Here is a 19,301-nt window from a genome sequence, read left to right as displayed (position 1 = left end):
AGCAAGTCCCAGCCTTGCAGCTGTGTGCTCAGGCATTTTTTTGGCCCACACAGCAGCTGATGGGAGTCAGTGGAGTCTGGCATGTTTGGAGGGTCAAGTTGTCAGGGTGCAGATCTGCAGCCAAATCACGGGGGCTGGAAAAGAGCTTTCCATAGCCCCTAATGCAATACCCGAGCCTAATGTCCAGGATCAGCATCTAGTTACAGCATCTATCTGCAGGAATCTTTCTTTGAGCAGTATTTACTGTAAAAATGCAACATAGGTATTTGATACATGGTAAGTATAAGCACATAATAAGTGCAAATTTCAAAATGTTTCGTAACAATTAGGAGTATGCAGATTAAGGCTGTTTTCATCATATTCTTCAGTAACTCATTGATTTGTATTACAAAGAAGAATGGGCAAGAGCAAGCCACGTTGAGTGTCAGCCAGGTCATCTGCTGTTCCTCAAACAGTGTCTGTTTGGATTCTGCAGGAAACAATTTTGAAAATAAAAATCTCGTGTGGATATTTTTGTTCCTCCAAGCATGTAACTGTTTCTTCTGGCTGCTGTAAGAGGGACTCTGCATTTTTGTATTATGAGGATGATTTGCATACTTACAGGGAACCAATATTTAAGCAAATTGAGTGAACTATGGCATATTTTTTACACAGATGTAATGATATATAAATACATCATACAGGTTGCTTGTTTTGGTTCATACTCACATTTTAAATATGTATTCAGTAAATCCCTTCATCTGAGCACTAGGCTTTCACTGGCTGCCCAGAGGGTATCTGTGAATGGCCTGTTGTGCTGGACAGCTTGTTGTATTTCTTATTTATGTTATAACATTCATAAAAATTTCAAGAAACAATGTGAAAGTGATTTGGATGTGCTTGCTTTCGTTACAGTAGCAGTATCTCAGGGTTCAGTTTGCTCCCAGGATTTGACACCAGTCTCTTTCATTGCACAAGGGCCTTGAACACCTTCAGTCTAATACCCCAGCCTGAAAGGGTCCAAATCCATCTGGCTTCTGCCTTCACTTCTTCCTGCACTGTGTGCTACATTTTGTCTGTCGTGTAAGATTGCAGGGAAGAATCTTGAGTGCTGTCTATAGAGCATGCAAAAGTCCCCCGTCTCCAAAAAGGCTGCATTTTTGATCGTCCTCAAAGAGGAAGCACAGAGACATTGGTGGTTCATAAACAGAAGTGGTATTTGGCCTGTTGAAACTGGCTTCAGTTTTGGCTGATCAGTAAACCATCTCACTCGTTTTCCTAGCAGGAATAGCCAGCTGGACTATTCCATTAGGCCCACTGACCTCGGTGAAACTATTCCCATATAAACATTTTTGTGGGATTAAGGGCGTTAGCTGTTCTGTTATGGGTTATACGTAGATAATATCATGAGCGCTGGAGCACAAAACCCAACAATACTCATGACTGCGATTGCAAAAAGTGTTTTAATGCATGTGATTAAAAAACTCTGTTAAAATGTCAGAATACTAGTCGTGTTAAAAGGTTCTATATTATTTATCATGTAAAGTTCCACAATATATGTTTCTGAGGTAGTTTGAAATCACTAACATTTAAGCTAAATGTGCATGTTGAGTGTGTCTTTTTTTTTTCTACATACACGTGTTGGAATAGGCCAGATAAAGGCCACTAAAATCTAAAGCAAAACTGTAATTACAGATTCTTCAGCAGTGTTAACACTGCATTGAAGTTTCTACATGCTCTGCCAGGTAGCAGGTAGTAGCAGGTGTTTTCACATAAATATTTGCATTCTTATTCATAGCGTGATCTGAATAAGCTTCTTTCTCCCCACCCAAATGTCACACCATCCTGTCAATAACCAGTGAAGTAAAGCAGCTGTATATAATCATCATCAACTGCTCTAAATTACAGCAAGTGGTGCTCATAGACCCCCCTCACCCTTACTCTACTGGTATTTGCAATTTTATGTTTGAAAATACACACATACTCAAGTATGATCTGCATAATTTCCAACCAGCAAGAGAGAGCACAGTCAGCCTGGCCTTGTAAATCGAAGACCTGTTGTTGGCTCCTCAGCTGCTATTTGGCTCTGGACACAGTGATTTTAACTTTCGATCTCTTTTGCCATCTGCAAAATTATAACAGTATTACTGACCTCACAAAGATGCTGTGAGAGTTAATTAATGTTGTATGAAATACTTTGAGCTTTTGGATAAAATCAATATTATTCAATCTATGTTTTTGTTTTTCTCAGTGAGCTCTCTCAGTCTGGTCATGCTGGTGGTGAGACTTTTCAACAGTACTGGCAGGGTTCACAGCTGCATTTGACTTGAAGATATGTAATTATATCAGTATGTGACTGATATTGCCTGAGAAGAGGTAAGTGTAATAGGTAGTTTATGATAAGTATTAAAAAAAAAAAATTCAAAATTTTAGTATTTGTAAAAAATTACTATTTTTTGATGGCAAGCCCAAAACAAATGCGTTTAAGGTCACAGTATGCAAATTAACACTTGGTAAAGACAGGGGATCTTTGCAAATTAAGTGTGATAAATTATAAACTCTGTAAAAGGATATTATAGAAGCTCATATATGACTCTGAGCAATTAATGTGATATTAACAATCCTAGGGATTTGTGTCTTGTGCTATGGTCCTTTTAAGTGTACGTTACGGTAAGAAAAAGGCCAAATAAAAACCAGAAAAGAGATTGTGTGTAGGCAAGACATCTATTACAGAGCACACTGTTTATTTTTAGAGCTGTAATGAATCTCTCTAATCATATTAAGGTGGAACCAAAGAACAATTTAATTACCAATACCAAGTATATTGTTTTATTTTTTAAGCTGGAGGAGCAATGCCACCTGCCTTTGAAAATTTGGGATGGGGTAGATGCTGTAAGTTTTAAAACAGTAACTGCGTTCTCTCTGTGGACATTGCACATAAGTGGTTTAACCATGATTTTCTCTCAGAGTCCCTAAAAAGAACTGTGTGTCTTTACTTGTTGCTCAGATTCACCTTGATCTTCTAGCTTGGTAACGAAGGACAAAATCCATGAGCCATGAATACAGGGACAGTCAGAAGGCTCTGGATGTTGACATGCAGCCTATAACCACGGCCTATGGAAGTAGCACAGCACAGTCTAAATCTTGGCAAAAAGATTTTCACTTTAATAAGGCAGATATTTTCAATGAAATATCTTGCTTTCATATATTCTATGGGTGTTTGAGACACCTTACTCTTGGATAGTTTAAAGGCAAAGCATGCAAAATACGTACCAAAAGAACGTGGCGAGGTGACTCCAGCACAGACGAGAGCTCTGGCTGCTCTGGCCTGAAACTGTTACTAGTTTTCATGCGACATTCTCATGTGTTCTGAGGTGACAGTAAAGCCTTCCCTTCATCTAGTCTCATAAAATACTTTCCATCTGGAGTAGAAATTACCATAATACAGAGCTTTTTTATAAAAGCCTTAAAAAATAGCTGTGCATGAATAAATGTAGTATTTTTTTTATCTATATATATGGGAGAGAATGTTATGTTCAAAAAAATTTTAATGTTTTACTCCTGTAGTGGATAATTCACTCATACGAAGAAGAGAGAAACAAGGAATCTGACTGCTTGTATATTCTAAAATAAAGTGTTTCTTCATGTTTTCTAGCAGTAGATCAGAATAAACTACTGAAATTTTGTCAAGGTACTTAGTATAAAAGAATATGCACCTGGAGGAACTTCTCAACAGCTTATCCCTTATGCTTAAAAAAAGGAAAGTGAAATGATGAAATAATGCCAGTGTCTGATATTTTAAAGAATTCTCAAAGTGGCAGGAATCGCTCCAGAAAATCTTTAGCTCCTGTCCTGTTGTGAACAATAATTTTCCCAAGACTTTCATGACAGTTTCGGTGAAATTGTATACAGAGTTTATCACAGTCATGGTGATTCTGTGCTACTGACTCAATGAAGTTGAGTATATTAAGTATCACTTAGCACAAGAAAATAAATATACCCTAATTGAATCAGACCAAAGGTGCATCTAGTCTAGTGTCTCTCCATAGCTGTGGCCAGCAGCACGTGTCTAAGGTAGAACATACGCGCAGGGCAAACATGCAGTGATATTTTGCCAGAATATTCTACCGGCCTCTGGTGATTTCCAGCTCGGGGTCTTGAACTCTCACATACAGATGTGATCAAATTTAATTTTTCATTTCTCGGTATCTGTGGGAAGGAAGAAGTGAAGGGACTCCTGCAGGCAGATGTGCATATTGGAGACATCTTTATCATAGGGACAGTTGCCTAAAGAAGGGAAATATTAGAGGCAGTCAAATGTTTAGTGGCTGTTTATTGTAGCAGTGACTATAGGTGTAGGGGAAGATATTTTCCAATTCGTTGGCAAGGGCTGGCATTGCTGCCTGCACATTATTCACAAAGATTTGGATGAAAATGTTTGATGAAAACATTGAGTGAAGCCACATCGCCTGTTAACCTCAGTTCGCAAGACTGCCCTTTCCTATTCCCTGACATGCTGTTTTGCGATGTGTCATGCTTTGACAGGCACGTCCTGTTGCTGTGTCATGCCTCTATAATGTGATGTGATGCTTGTGTCATGAAAGGATTTGCCAGAGTGTAATACATCAGCTCTGAACTTTAGGGTTGGGGGAAACCGTTTGGGATACTGTAGTCTGTGTATTAGAAAACAAAGACGTTCTCCAGCTACTGCTTTGCTTCTTTGTAGAAATGTTGGGATGGATGTTTTCTTAGTTTGTAAGTAATTTACAGAAATGATGTGTGTTACTTGTAGAATTGCTCTAAGATTTTCATTGTCTATTCTTACAAAGTAAGTAATGACACTGAAGTGTCTTACTGAGAAGAGAGTGACTTGCCCCCACCACCTTGCAGATCAGCTCCTCACATGTATTCGTTCTGCCAGTGATATTGACAGTTTGGGCCTTTGTGTAGGTAAAAGTGGTCTGGAACTTTACGGTAGGTATCCCACAGAGTATTGCTTAAATGTCAGAAAACACAACAGAGGGCAGTAGCAGAGACAGTAAGAGGCAGGCACTGAGCAATTTATATTCTTGCCATTGAGGACCTGTGCTGTTGCTCCATTCTCCAATAACTCAGTTTGTAATTATGTATACGTGGATAGAAAATATATTTAAATTTTTGAAAGCTTGATTGTACTTCAGAGTGAAAATCAAGATTCTCCAAGCAGGGAGATGGGTTAGCTAGAAAAATCTAAATTGTGTGCTTGAGTGCTGCAAAATGGATTTTTTTTTTTTGTCATTCAAAAGGCTGCAATCTATAGCAATAAAACTTGTGGATCTGTAGGACCAAGGAGATGGATAAGGGAGTTTTGGCCATATGTGACTGTTCTGAAAAATGGTATTTCGTTAGTTATACTTGGCCCATGATGGAAAGGTTTCTTTGTCATGGAACCTGGCCTCTTCCTTCTCATGTTTTAAATGCGCATTGCCTATTTTGGCAATTTATGTTTGTTTTATTAGATTGTGAAACCATTGCAATTCAGTTTATTTTCAGGTTAACCTTCTATTTCTGTTCCAATGGGATATAAACTAACGTGGATAAAAAAAAAAGGTAGTTTTTATATCTCGTTTTGTGTAGGAGTAGTACTGGTTTGAAACCTATGCAGCCTGACCTCACAGGATACCCATGTCCAAAGTGTGATTCAGAACATGGGCTTCGAAGAAGGACACTTTTTACGTGCCTGTAAAAACGTGTCTCAATCTATTACATGTATATAGCCTTGTTGTTCACTTTGAGAAGTCGTTCAAAAAGAATTACCTGGAGCAAAGGGCAAGTATTGTTAACAACTATGAACTAAAATCCACAGTGCTAACACCTCCTGTATGTAATACTCCTTTTAGGGCACAGAGTCTTTCAGTCAAATAAGTTGAAGTTTAGTATATTTTGAGGGTATTTGCTAATGCCTGTGTTTTTCCTCAGTCTCTGTGTATCATTATGATTAAGAAGATGAGGTCGCAAATGTTGGGGACAGACCAGTGCAACCTGTAGCACAATCACTGCAGGTGAGTGCTTTGCTCTGGCTTTGCTGTGGTTCATCTGCATGAGCTGTGTTCTAAGACGTTGCCTTTCTTATCCTGGAGATGTAAGATCATATGGCCTTGCATGTATTACTAATGTGGTTGTGGGAACTTCTGTTTCACAGCATTGGAGGGGGTGGTGTGGAGGTCATAATGCATTCAGCAACAACAGAAGAGCCCACATCTTATGCCTGTTTTAAGTCATTTGAAAGGTAATGCCTGAGGCATATGAAACAGGGAAGCATCTTTATTTCCTTGTTGCAACAGGTCTTTGCTTCAAGCAACTGTACTTGAGCTGTGATTAAGGTTTAAATATAAAAAGATATTTTTAATATTAGTTGGTGAGGTAATCAAGAATTGACCTCACTGACGTCAATGGCAAAACTCCCACTGACTGTGCTGTAGTCAGGTTTTCATTCAATAAAAAAAATAATAAAGAATCTGATTCATAATGAAGGGAGGAAAATATGAATCAACCCAGGCTGTGTGGGTAGAGTTTTTCCTGTTATTAACTGTGCAGTGGCATCAAAACAACGAGGTCTGTATTTATTTGCTGTAGTATTTGTGATTATTCTTTACTTACATATGACTAAACACAATTAGCCCTCACAGGATTCCTGCCAAAGTGTGTGCTGAGCTCTCATTGTAGTCAATGGAAACTATTGAGTACCGAGCTTTTCTGAAAATCTCTTGATAATATTTGAACACAAGTGTTTTTAAGATCTTCAACTGGAATACATGTTTTTAAAGGACTTAAATGTCGATTAGGTATTGTTTCTGGTTGAGTTTTTAAACAAATGTTCTTTTTAATATCTATACTATATACATAAAAATATCATTCTCTATTTTTCTCCTGTAATAGCAAAATGTAATGAATATACTAAATGAATATACTAAAATGTCATAGTCCAGACATAATTTATAATAGCTTCTCTAATTATTGATTAATATTTGGGAAATAAAGTCTGATAGAAGCTATTCAGTTAAATTTTGGTGCTTATTTTTGATGAATAATATGACTCTATATAGTGCTTTTCTGTTAGAATAAATATTTATTGTCAGTAACTTAGAAATTGTCAAATAACATGGTAAGTCAGTTCTGTTTGGCCAGCCCTGAGTGGCTGTTATTTTCAGTACTACACTTTTTGTTGTGCTTTTTTCCTTAATTAACATTTAAATTTGCATGTCGTTTTCATGCAGAACAGAATTAATCACTCAAATTATCTCTTTTTATCCTCTTATATGTGTTATGCTCTTTTATTTGGTGCTTCTCATGGTCATTTGGGTTATCTTTATATAACAGATGCACGTTATCTTAGTTGAGCAGCATACCAATATTCTATTATTTCCTTAACTTTAAAGCAACAAAGACTCAGTTTTTGTATAGTGTTATCTACATTAGCTGCATTCTGAAGTTTTCTTTTTATTTTCTTAATAGAATGTCCTTTAAAGTATACGAATTCTGTGTCCTTAATCACAACAACTGCACGCATGTGTAATGAAGGCTGGGATTGTGCGGACTGTACAGCTACCATTATCACACGACATCCTTTTCTTTAGGCTGAGAAAATTTAGCCAAGGTATTTCTAGCAAATGCATTAGGTGAAACTAGAGTGTGCAATGTTTGCATGTTAAACAGAAGAAAAATACTCAAAAAGTAAATACTTCTTGATAATACTTCAAAAATACTCAAGAAGTAAAAATCTTGAGGTATAAACTGATAGAAATTCAGGAAGTCTAAGTGCTCTAAGCAGCTGAAAAGATATATAGGTCTCTGTCATGCAATTTTTTGACTACCCAGGAAAACCATTTGGGGAATAGTTAACTCAGAGCACAAGGTCAAAATGAGTATGTTCCCTTGGTTGCCGTGGCCAAAATCTGCCTGTTTTCTAAGATAGCAAGGGTAGAGTGACCTTCATGTGCTCCTTTAATACTGTTTCCCATGAGGTCAATTGCCATTTCTTCTGGCAGTCTGTCTGACTGTGGTCTGTGGAAATATAACCTGGTAGATTAGGGGAGAATTAATGAATTAATAACTGTAAAGACAAATTTGGAATGATTAGAGCCAAGAGCTGCTCTGAGTTAGCGCATCTCTTATAAAGGTGCCAGTGAGACTCACAATGTAGCTAGATGCAGTGGTCCAAATTCAGTTTAATATGATGGCAAATAAGAGAAGAATTTAGTAATTTCTTTTGATACCAGCTTGTTGAATCTCTGACTTAATAATTTCCAAATGATTTCACATAAATTGATTATGCAGCTGCTGCTGGTTTCTGTATTTCAGCAACTCTGAACATGGGACCCTCAGGAGAGCTTAAAAATAGATTTGGGGCTGTCTTGGCACTACTGGCTTTAGGCCTGCCTGACACTGATCAGAGCTAATTTGGCTGCAGAGCCCCTGGATGGTACTGTACAATCTGAAATTCATCCGGGTCTTTGCTCTGTATCTGTTCTTCCCTGTGAAGAACTTCAGCAAGAACGTTCGGTAATGATCACTGGAGTGAAAATCCTCTGTAGGAAAAGAGCATACTTTATTCAGTAAATACAAATATTTCTGAAATTAAATTACTTTGCAGCAGCATTAAAATTGTGAATGCTTGCACATCAGGATTTATGTCTTGCTAATGTTTTTTGCATTACCTTTTTGTCACCTGAGCTCTGGACATTACAGAGCTTTGCAGAAAACCTAAGGAGCCCTTCTGTACTGGAATGCATCAAGTAAATTGCCCACAAATATAGCTAGAAATGTGCTGAACTAAATGTGGCTGCAGTGAGTAATTGTAATTGTGTCCAGCTGGGATTACTGTACTTTCAGCAAATCTATAGACATGGGATGAAATATTTAAAATTGCTTGACAGTTAAATATTTTTGCTAGCGTGCCTCACTTTTGAGAAATAGGAAACCTCTGTGATTCATACCTCCGTATCGTTACAGTCAATGGGCACTGCTCTGCTACGATGTTCAGTGACTGCAGGATTGAGAACAAATGAGCTAATCATAGAGTATCAAAGTTCTCTGCAATAGGTGGGACGAGAAGAATTGAATTTGCGATTGTTACACCTTTGGCTGTGGAAGTGGATCCAGGTCATGTTGCCTAATGAAAAAATGGTATTAAATATTTTCTCTTTGGATCACTGTTTCTTTAAGCCTAGTACAATGCCATTTTTGTGGACATAACTAGTACTATTTTTTTAATATCTAGAGCAGAAGAGTATTGAATAAGTAAGATAAATTAACAATTATTGTAATTACTTTCACTTTTGAAAATTGTCAAGTTACTGTAACAGAATAATATTTTAAAATGCATAGGTTTTCCTAACTTGCATGAAAGTTATATATAAGCTACTATATTTTAAGAACTCAACAACGTAGGCATGGAAGCATAAAATACTATTGTTCGTTTGTTCCAAGATGGTCTGTGGATGATGATAAATTCATAAAAGCTAGTTACAGTGAACGCCCAAAGCAACTGGTTGGTTGAGTTAGTAACTGAAAAATCCCTGCAACCTGTCTACAAATGATTCCAACAAAGTAAATACAAATGTAAGTATAAATACGTATTTATTCTTTTAGTCAAATAAGTTTTAAAACTGGTTTAATCTTCACAGCACCACCCCAGACAATGGCAAACCAAATAATGTGTTGCCATGGGAAAAAAGGGCTATAACAAAGGATATTTGAACACTGATAGCTATAAATGCATATGCCAAGCTGGGTATCATGGGAATTTCTGTGGTACGTATATTACATTACCCTGAACTCTGAAATCTGTACTAAGATCAAAGTATGTTTCTGTTAGCTACTTTTAATTTAGCATTTGTGACTCTTCTGGTTCCATCTACCAGCTTGACTGCTTTCTGTTTAAGAGAATTCATAAGCATGTAAACTATAAATATAGAGAAACCTATATATAAATTGTTTCAGTATTATTGTTGCTTTTGGCAGCCTTTCCTTTTATTTTTTTTTCCTTCTCTTTTCCTTAGGAACATCTGTTTACTTTTGAGATTTCCCAGACTGAGAACTCTGTACAGAAATTATATATTTAGGAAAGGCAAAATTACCTGTGCATAATTCTGATTTTAAGTAGGCACCATTTTGTAAGATTCTCATTCATCTGCTTACTACTCTAGATACCGGTGGATATTTTCATAAATTGATCTACTGTAAATTTTTCTTTTTTTTTTTTTTTTCCTTTTTTCGTTGTTCTACTTTTCCTTCATTTGGTTGGCTTCTCTATCTGGCACCTTCATCTCCCACTCAATTAAGGGAATAACTGGAATGTTTTGACAGCCGCATAAATATTCTGGGAAGGGATGACATCTCTGGGCAGCAGTGCGTGCAGCCATGCTAGTGCTGCCCTCAAGGATAAATAAACAAATGTCAGCTCAGAGGAGTACCATTGATCCTGTGTATGGAGTTGATGCATATGAAGGAGGATCTCGGTTGGCTCTACCTTCAGAAAAAGGGAAGTATGAGGGCAAGAATTTTTCTTGCATTTCTCTTGACTTTGTTTTTCAGGTTTTGACAAATATTTTACTTCCTCTGTTTGGCATCATATTTACATATGATGTTGTATTATGGCCATGTATGCAGATATATAGGCCAGGTCTTGAGTCATACGAAGGATTTCTCAAATGTCTCTTGAAAGTTTTGTGAAAACAAGTACCTGTGCTCTCTTAAAAGAGTTTTGATTTCTGTATCACTAGGTACTTTTTTTTTTTTCTCTACAAGCACATTTATAGACTGCGCATATGAATTTGCCGGGCTGCTATCTTGTTCATTCAGCTGCTTTCGTATGGTGTGGTTATTACACAATTGTTGCAATGATTTTTCCTTCACATTCTTCAGCTCATTTACCACAGTCTCTTTATTTACATGCTTTGGTCAGAATGTACAACTGGCATCTGTAGCTCTGCTGTGTGTAATGAGTCAGAGTTAAAGGCTATATTGGATTACTTGGTTCCCTGTATGCTAAAGAAAATCTGACTTTTCATGGTTATAAGCTTCACTGAAGGGTGAAGCAGCTTTGATTCTTCTGCAAATCTCTGACATTTAGTTTTGTTCCAGGATTTATCCTTATCCTTTATTTTTTTGTTTTCTTCAGCTCTTTCAGGACTGTGGTCTGAATTAGCATGCTGATTTGTCTGTCATAATGTTACCCATTTTTATATTAATCATTATAGAGTTCACTTGCACACTTCAGCTTTTATATTTTTGAGATTTTGTACACTGTCTAATATTAAAAACTAGCCTATGCAACAAGGAACAGAGATGAAATCATTGCACCTTCAGGGCAGGCATGATTTCCTCCTATCTGTAGCTACTAGCCCACCATACCTGACAACATGCTTCCAGTTTTTGTTTGGGACACTGAGTGCTTACACTATAAATACTTACCACTGCTGCTGTTAACAGTTGGTTGAATCACTAATGTGCCAGAGAGAAGTGTTCGTTCATTCAGTGTAACACAGCAAAGACGCCAGAGCTTTTTCTATCATGGAAACATACCTCATGACTTAGTAGCTGCGGACTCCATGTGTCCTGTATCCCTTCCATTGTAAGTATTGGCACACAGTCTGCATAATGATCACACATTCACATCTAAGCATGTGTTGGTATTTCTCTCTTGGTGCTTTAAAATTGCTTTTACTTTTAGTGAAATTAGCTGACAGACTATTGTCTTGATGAGCCAGTACATTGTGATCCTTATGTCCTTGTTAATACATTACATGTACTATGAATCTGGCTGTATTATCCCTGCGAAAAATAGACAGAATTTTCTAGGCGAGTTCATTCATTCCTTTACATCCTTTCTCATTCTTTCTGTGGAACAGCCTCTCACACATGCACGGTTCCAAATTTTTGCTGTGTTATCTATCTGTGCATGTTAAGAAGAGCTTTGCAATCATTTGGGAAATAAGCTGTAATTTGCTCTTTTATGAACCCCAAATCACTGTGTTATGAATATGTATTGAGAAGTTATACAAAAATTGCAGAAGAAATTTGTTAGTAGTGATTTTAGCTGATTCCAAGGACATGCTTGTAGTGTAAAATGATTAAGACCCTTAAAACAGTAGGGTATTGCAATGAATGATAAATGCAACACTTCGTGCAGCATGGGCCTAACAGAACTTAACACTCAGAAATGTGCCACTTGGAACTGGAAAATGTAACTGTAGTAGACAAATCAAGGCAAAGAAGCCATAAACCAGTGTTAGGGACAATCCCCAGGAAAGCTGGAACACAAGCTGTGTTCCCTGGGACCGAGTTTAGCATCTGAGGAAGGGTTTGGGACAAATTTTAATGAAAAAGAGTAGCCACAGCAGTTAATTTTAAGGTATTAGCAACACAATGAGGAGTAGAAAAAATGTGCAAAATTAATTTAGTAGTCAATAAGGCATGAGGAGCATGGTTATCCTTAGCCTTTGTACTTTTCCTGCTGAACCAGTAGTTGGGTGCAAGTAAAATTAGAATCCGTAGTAAGCATACTTGATAGTACAGACTACCATTTTATTCACTTTACAGTGAAGTTGATGCAGTGCTCAGAGTCCAGGCCAGAGTCGCACTCATGGGTGTTGCTGTGACTTATCCTGGTGCTTGTGGGTGGCACTGGCAGAGCACCAGTCCCGAGCTCCTTGCTGCACCGCTCCTCAGCTGTCAGCTTGCTGAAGCGCATGCTCCGGCTGACTTATATCAGTCTAGGATCTTTGCATAAGTTTCCCAGTCATAAGAAGGGATGGAAAACAGCTCTAAAAATTATTAGTATTCCCAGCCAATGGGTAATATTACACCAGAGAGCATTTTCAAGGCCAGCAGTGGGAACAGTATGGGGAAGCTACTCTGCAGCCTCTCCATCCGTGTTGCAGTTGTGTTCAACCCTTCCCCACCCAGTACAAATGTCAGTCACTGAACTCATTTGAAGGTGTCTGTTCAGTCCTCATTATGTATTTTATAGATGCCTGACTGCATGCAACACCTTTTAAAAATTTCTATTATTATTTTTTAAAAATTAAGTGATACTGGCGGCTGGAAGCACTGCTGAGCAACTTCATGCGGCTACTTTCATCTGCTCTGATAACAATATGTGTACAGAGCAAAGAAAATATTTGTTCTTTCCCAAGGAGATGATTTTAGTGCACGTTCACTGTGTTCATCCTGTGACTTAGAGGAGTTTTCATGTTTCTAATTCCAAGCTGTTTGATCTCCCACTTAAATGCTAAAATAAGTTTGTAGTAACTGATGCAGCTACTGCATGTTTGGCTAGGAATATATTGATAGTTTGTGACAGTGACATTTTCTTTGGTAGGAAATAAGTAAATAAACACAACTTCATGTCCTACTGAGACCATCATTTCCCTGAATTTCTGTATGTGAAGGGGAATCTGAAAACATTCATACATCTGAAATGTGATTCAGACATATTTTGGCATTGCTCTTTTATCATTTACAAACAGAAGAAACACTTCTGAGTTATTTCAGCCTTCGTTTACCAAATATATATATATATATATATATATATTTTAATGTCAAGAAGAATAGTAAATCCTTTAATGACTCCAGCTCTGGTAGAGAGAGTAAGCCCCTAACACAAGTAAAGCATAAAAGGATTTATCATAACCTAAATTAAATTGTCCAAACTCTGCTCATCAATAGATATGAACTAACAGGCAAAAAAAGGAATCAGTTTAGCATCTTAGTGGATCAGGGGACTTAACCAGTGGCATGCAGTGTTTTTCCAGTACATGAATACTGAAAACTAGCATCACCACAGCTTAAATCAGTCCATACATAGTCAGTAAATGATAAAGCTGCCGGGAGAGGTAGGAGGTGTGGTGTGGTGTCAAAATAGCCTTTCACTGTGGAGTCACGAGTGAAATAAAATTGGAGGAACTGATCCTGCCTGTGTAAGCTGCAGAATGGCTGTGCAGTGTCGTGGGACTGGGAAGTGACTCGAAGGACGCCAGGAGCTGGGACATGGGAGAGTGCTGCAGGCACAGTCACGTCTGTTGGCAGGTGACAGCCGAGAACCTTGCGAAACAATTGATAGAATTGCTGGCATAAAACAGTGCTATGAGATTACACTTTTAAAACTGAATCATGCTGAAAATATTTAAAGAAGGAGAGAGAAATGAAACAGTTCTGCTCTTGGCCTGTGTGTTTTTTCCTATTTTAATTGTTCAGAATGACTTGCTGTCCAATGGAACTTAATTGTTAAGCTGCACTTTATAAATTTGATAAGAAACCCTGATTAACTTCCTCAAATTATTTCTGTAAGGATTGAAAAATGAAGATATTCTGATTCTCTTCTGTAATTATCCTGTCTGACTTAAAAACTCTGATGTCAATAACACCGTTAAATAAAAATGAGACCTAATTTACTTAATGGAGCAGGTTATGTAGACCACTCAGTTTTGTTAAGAGAGTTAAGTTATAACTATTAAAAAAAAATGCAATTAATGCTGCCTTGATAATAGTTACAAAGATGACCCTTTCAAGAGAGAATGATTTTATTTTTCAAGCAATTACCCTGATGTAATTACTACTCATAATCCGGTCTGCTTGATACAAATACAAACTTTTATTGAACATTCAGAGTATCACGGAGTAATATCACAGCTTTGCGCTTTCTCTGGAAAAATGTCTATACATTGGTGATCATACTATAGTATTTCTCCATCAAAAAAATACCTGGATTCGCTTTACTGTAATACCAAGTTGCCTATATTTGTTCCTGTCACGTTTAATAAAATGAATGTGAATTACAATGGATTTCTTCTGCTCTTCATAGAATACATGCATAACAAATTTCTAAGGAAGAGTAAGGAAAATAGCTCGCTCTGAAGTTTAGTAACGATCTATGATAGATCAAGACAGGAACAGTGTTAAGGTCAGTGCAGCAAAGTACCCTTGAGGATTTTCTTCCCTTTCAGGGAAAGTGCGTTTGTCACTAAACGTAAACCCTGTTAAATCCAGCCACGTAGCGTTGTGTGGTGGTGCAATATGAACTCTTGTAAAAAAATAAAACTAACGGTAAACTAAGCAAGCTTGAGACAAATAACGCATGTTACTACACCTAATGTTTTCTAACCAACTTTTCTTTAATGCCAGATTTCAAAAGAGAACAGAGGTGATGAAAATAGATGGGATTTCAGGCTTGTTTACACGTCTCTATACATGCTACCTTTTATTTGAAACTGATTTATGGAGGAAGAGAGAGAAACGCATAGAAAGAACTTCTGGAAGAGGTAAAATTGAGGTTTTACTTTAAAGAAATCTCAACCAAATTAATGCAAAGAAATAAGCACAAACATGAGCTACAAAAATCAGATGCAGAGGGAACTGACATGGAAAATGTAATAAAAGTGGATGTTGGCAGACTGAGACAGAGATTACTCACATGGACAAGTTAAGGTCCCAGATTATTTTAACATTTTTAGTACTAATATCAATGAAATCCATAATCTTAGTCAACATTGCTAATCATTTTATGATGTCTTCATCTTTATTGCATATTTTTAAAAATAATTTGTAATATTTGTTGAATACACTCAGTAAAATTTTATCAGAACTATTTTGGTGGTGTTATAAACATGACTTTGTGTGATCCAATTCTGTCAAATGCAGTAGCATGTGTAATGTGTAACTTCTACTAATGAGTTTCCTACAGCCACATGTTCTGACACTGGATATGAAGTCTTGAAACAGCTCCAGCTATGGTTTAACTTTGTACAACTCTTTTAAAATGATTTTAAAATAATCTGCAAATCATCCTGCAGTGGAACACCTAGAATGGGTTTTACTGATTATATTTTAAAGATGTTTGTGTGGATGTAGTGAGATCATGAATTCCACTGTAACCAATAGATACAGGAACATATGGATATGTAATTTCATATATACTTCTCTAATACATTTATGTGAAGACAAAATGATGTGACTGAAAATTAGGACTCAGAATTTTAAGTTAGTCTTACATGAAGGCCAAGTATAAGGGTAATTCTTAAACTGACTGGATTTTATCTTAACAAGTTATTGGCATGGATAAAAAAGAATGTGCACGTTGCTTTGCTTTCAGCCCTGTATGTCTTTGTTTCAGTGATATGCAAGGATACTATTTAATGGAAATGAGAGATGCACTTTACTCATAATTATCATAAAAAGGGTTAATGTGGAATGTAGAGGTGACTAGATACATTATTTTATTACAATAATAGACTTACTGAGGAAAAACTCTTTTATGACACATTCCATTATTGCTGTTTCAAACCCATAATTTGAAGATTACTACTCAAAAACCCAGACAGAAATGATTTTACAATCATAGGCCCATTAAAGGTTTAAGAATTGTCTGGTTAGATTAGGAAGAATTTAGTTGTAGAAAACGCTGTGTGATTTATTATGCTACTTAAAAAGTGCACAACACATGTGCTTGTAAACCAGGCTGAATGGGCAGAACAGCCAGGTCCTCTCTGTGCTGCGTGCAGGGCCTTCTCACCTCCTGATAAACTTTGTTTGCATCGATCCGCTTATTATTTCTGCATCTTTAGCATAGTGGACGTATTTATTTTAACATTCAGTTCTCTCATCCCAAGTAGACAAGACGTGATATTATTGATCCTCAGGCCAATCATCCATTAGGCATCCATTAAGATCCAGAGTGATAGACAGATGTGAATTACAATTATTATAATTCCATCAAAGGGTTGCTGAGATAAGGCCCAAGTCTACAGCTCAGCGAGGATAAGGATCACCTGAACCCTTGAGATATTACTGTAGCCACACTTTATATTGTTGCAATAAAAAGGTCTAAGGCAATATCTCAGTGTGCTGAGAGATGTCCTTTGGTGAACCCTGGTGCTTTCAGGCATTAAAGCCCTTAGCCCTCCATTTCACCACTCTGCCAGAGTTTTTCACTATCAAATAAGAATCAGCAAGAGGGTACTGGAGCCTGTGCTTTGACTTTAATGTGCTTTCTGCAGCCAACATGATCTGCTTCCCGTAGACTCTCCAGAAAGTAGCTGTCACCACCAGCCCTGAAATAGTTTCAGCCCGGCCTGCTGTTTTCTCATCCATTGCTGCCTTTTCTTTCTTATCTGGTGTTTCCTTTCCCGATTTTTAATTTGATCTTTTTCCTTCTTTCCCTGGCCAAAGGTTTCTGCTGAGTGGATTAATTTTAAACAAGATACAGTGCCATGAGAGTAGCTCTGTGGAGTGGTTTTATTGTAGACACGTTTAAAAGAATTTGTTTAACTGAGATATGTGTTTAAAACTGCACTCATGAGCTTATGGGCAAATGAAGATCATAGTTCTAATTAATATTTTAAAACTGTACAGCACCCCAGGCAACTTAAATATGCTTTTCTCTCCTCTTTTAATCATATAAACATTTAGAGTTGTACAGCTGTTTTCCTAGGTGAGGCGTGCATAATTAACAAATACCTGAAATATCTGAATGGGTACCTGGGTGTACATCAGACAGGCATTGTGTGTGAGAAGTGTCATCTTTTACACGCCTGAGGGAGGACCTGGGACAGGGCTTGGAAAACCCGGCCCTCCACACAGCCGCTTGCTTCCCTCGCCACGCTCAGTGCTGTTATTCCGCAGGATCATTAGCACTCTTGCACATGGCCTTATCTTTAACCTGACTTGGGCAGTACCTGATCTAAACCTGACTCAGATGACAATGGAAGTAGCACAAAGCTTTCAATGTGTGGTAGCACCTATAACTTATTTTGTTGCATCTTTGTGAGAATCTTGTTTGCAGTGAGGGTGCTACTAAACGGTGATGTTTGCTGGTAGCAAATGCCTGGGCTTTATCCCGGCATCCCGTTTCCTCTTACAAATGTTTGTTGCTTTTCACATTCGTCCTCAGACCATGGCGCTTTTGACAGGCTCACTCTGCCACGTCTCATCAGAGCGAAGAGCTGGACCCAGGCCCCAAGACAACTGAATAACTGAGTGGGTTTCTGTGACTGCACAGTGCCTGACGCTGCTTGAAGGGTAGGGAGCTATAGCCGGTGCTAGTGACTTCACACATCTCTCATTAGTGCAGTCAGAGCCTAATGTCGAGTGGACAACCCTTAAATATGAATTTTACTTATTGCATTATTTTAGGGGGAAGCTGGGTAAAAATAGATGTTATTGTTTTGTGTTGCTGATTATATTAATCAATTTTTAATACAATGGGAGAGTTTCTGTTGTAAATAGTATCCCCGCAGACTGTATGCCTGCTGTCTCTCATGGTACAGCCATAGGATGCAAAGATGCAATTTTTTTCAAGCAGGTAGGGAAAACTTCCTGTGTTTGTAGTGAAATACTGCAAGACCTCACCTCTGCCCTGGAAGATTACACCATGCCAGGTGGCAGAGCCCTCATTTGTGCAGGGTAAGGAATGGTGCTGTCACAGAGTTCTGTGTTGGTAGCTGTGGGCTGAGGTAAGGCGCTGCTCAGCAGGCTGCACAGCTCGCGGCAGGGCAGGCCTCTTGGGGCTTTGCACCTTCAAAGGGAGCAGCTCTGCGGGAAGATGTGGGCTGTTGCCGGGGCTCTGGGGAGGGTGGTGAGCACCTGCCACTTGGAAAACGGGGGAAAGTTCAGGGAATCTCTGAGGTAGAGTTGGTTCATTTCTGTAATTGTTTGCCTGGACAAGATTCTTTCATCATCCCTTATTTTGCTATTCAGCTCATGAAGCTCCCAGTTAACTTTGTGGTCCTGCTGCTCCTCGTGAACTTGTGAGACTTTCCCCCGTGCCTTTGTCCGTTTTCAGGGGAGCACTACGGCCTTACAATGCTCCCCTTGACCCCAGTGCGCTGCGGAGCCTCGCTCCGTTCCCTACACGACCAGCTCACTTCAGTTTCGCCCCCGGCAGGCCGGGAGGCGTCTGCGTCCCGTCCCCCGGGGGCACGACCCGCGGAGAGAGCGCGGCCGGGAGCGGGGAGCTCCGAGGGAAGGGCACGGCAGGCCGGGGCCAGCCCTCTACAAGGGGACTGCCGCCCCGGGGGCAGCTCGGCGAGGAAAGGCCGGGCCTCGCCGCCTCAGCGCGGCTCGGGGCCGCTCCCCCGGCAGGGGGGGCCGGCGGGGCGCTGCCTCCCGCCGCGGGGCCGGGGGCTCCTTACAGCCCCCCCCGGCGGGGAGGGCTCGCCATGCCGCCGGGCGCCTCGGCGGCGCGGAGCGGGCCGAGGCGGGGGCCGCGGGTGCCTGACAGGAAACCCGGCGCTGCGCGGGCGGGCTCGGCCCTCGCCTTCCCTTCCGCCGCGGGCTGCGCTCCG

At 39.0% G+C, this 19,301-nt stretch overlaps 1 protein-coding gene across 1 annotated transcript in view; it reads left to right on the top strand.

Moving 5' to 3' along the window:
* WDR88 (WD repeat domain 88) overlaps window positions 1–16,021 on the top strand; it is a 33,638-nt gene extending 17,617 nt beyond the window's left edge. Inside the window, exons 12-17 of the transcript XR_010834353.1 lie at window positions 2,231–2,355; window positions 5,938–6,020; window positions 7,474–7,615; window positions 8,971–9,144; window positions 9,448–9,579; window positions 10,303–16,021. The gene's annotated coding sequence lies outside the window, so the exon portion shown is untranslated. The remainder of the gene's footprint in view (window positions 1–2,230; window positions 2,356–5,937; window positions 6,021–7,473; window positions 7,616–8,970; window positions 9,145–9,447; window positions 9,580–10,302) is intronic.
* The last annotated feature ends 3,280 nt before the right edge of the window (window positions 16,022–19,301 follow it).

Source organism: Anser cygnoides, chromosome 12 (assembly GCF_040182565.1).
Source record: "Anser cygnoides isolate HZ-2024a breed goose chromosome 12, Taihu_goose_T2T_genome, whole genome shotgun sequence".
NCBI lineage: Eukaryota > Metazoa > Chordata > Aves > Anseriformes > Anatidae > Anser > Anser cygnoides.
Note: the sequence above shows the minus strand (reverse complement) of the source record. Positions and strands in the feature narration are given on the sequence as shown.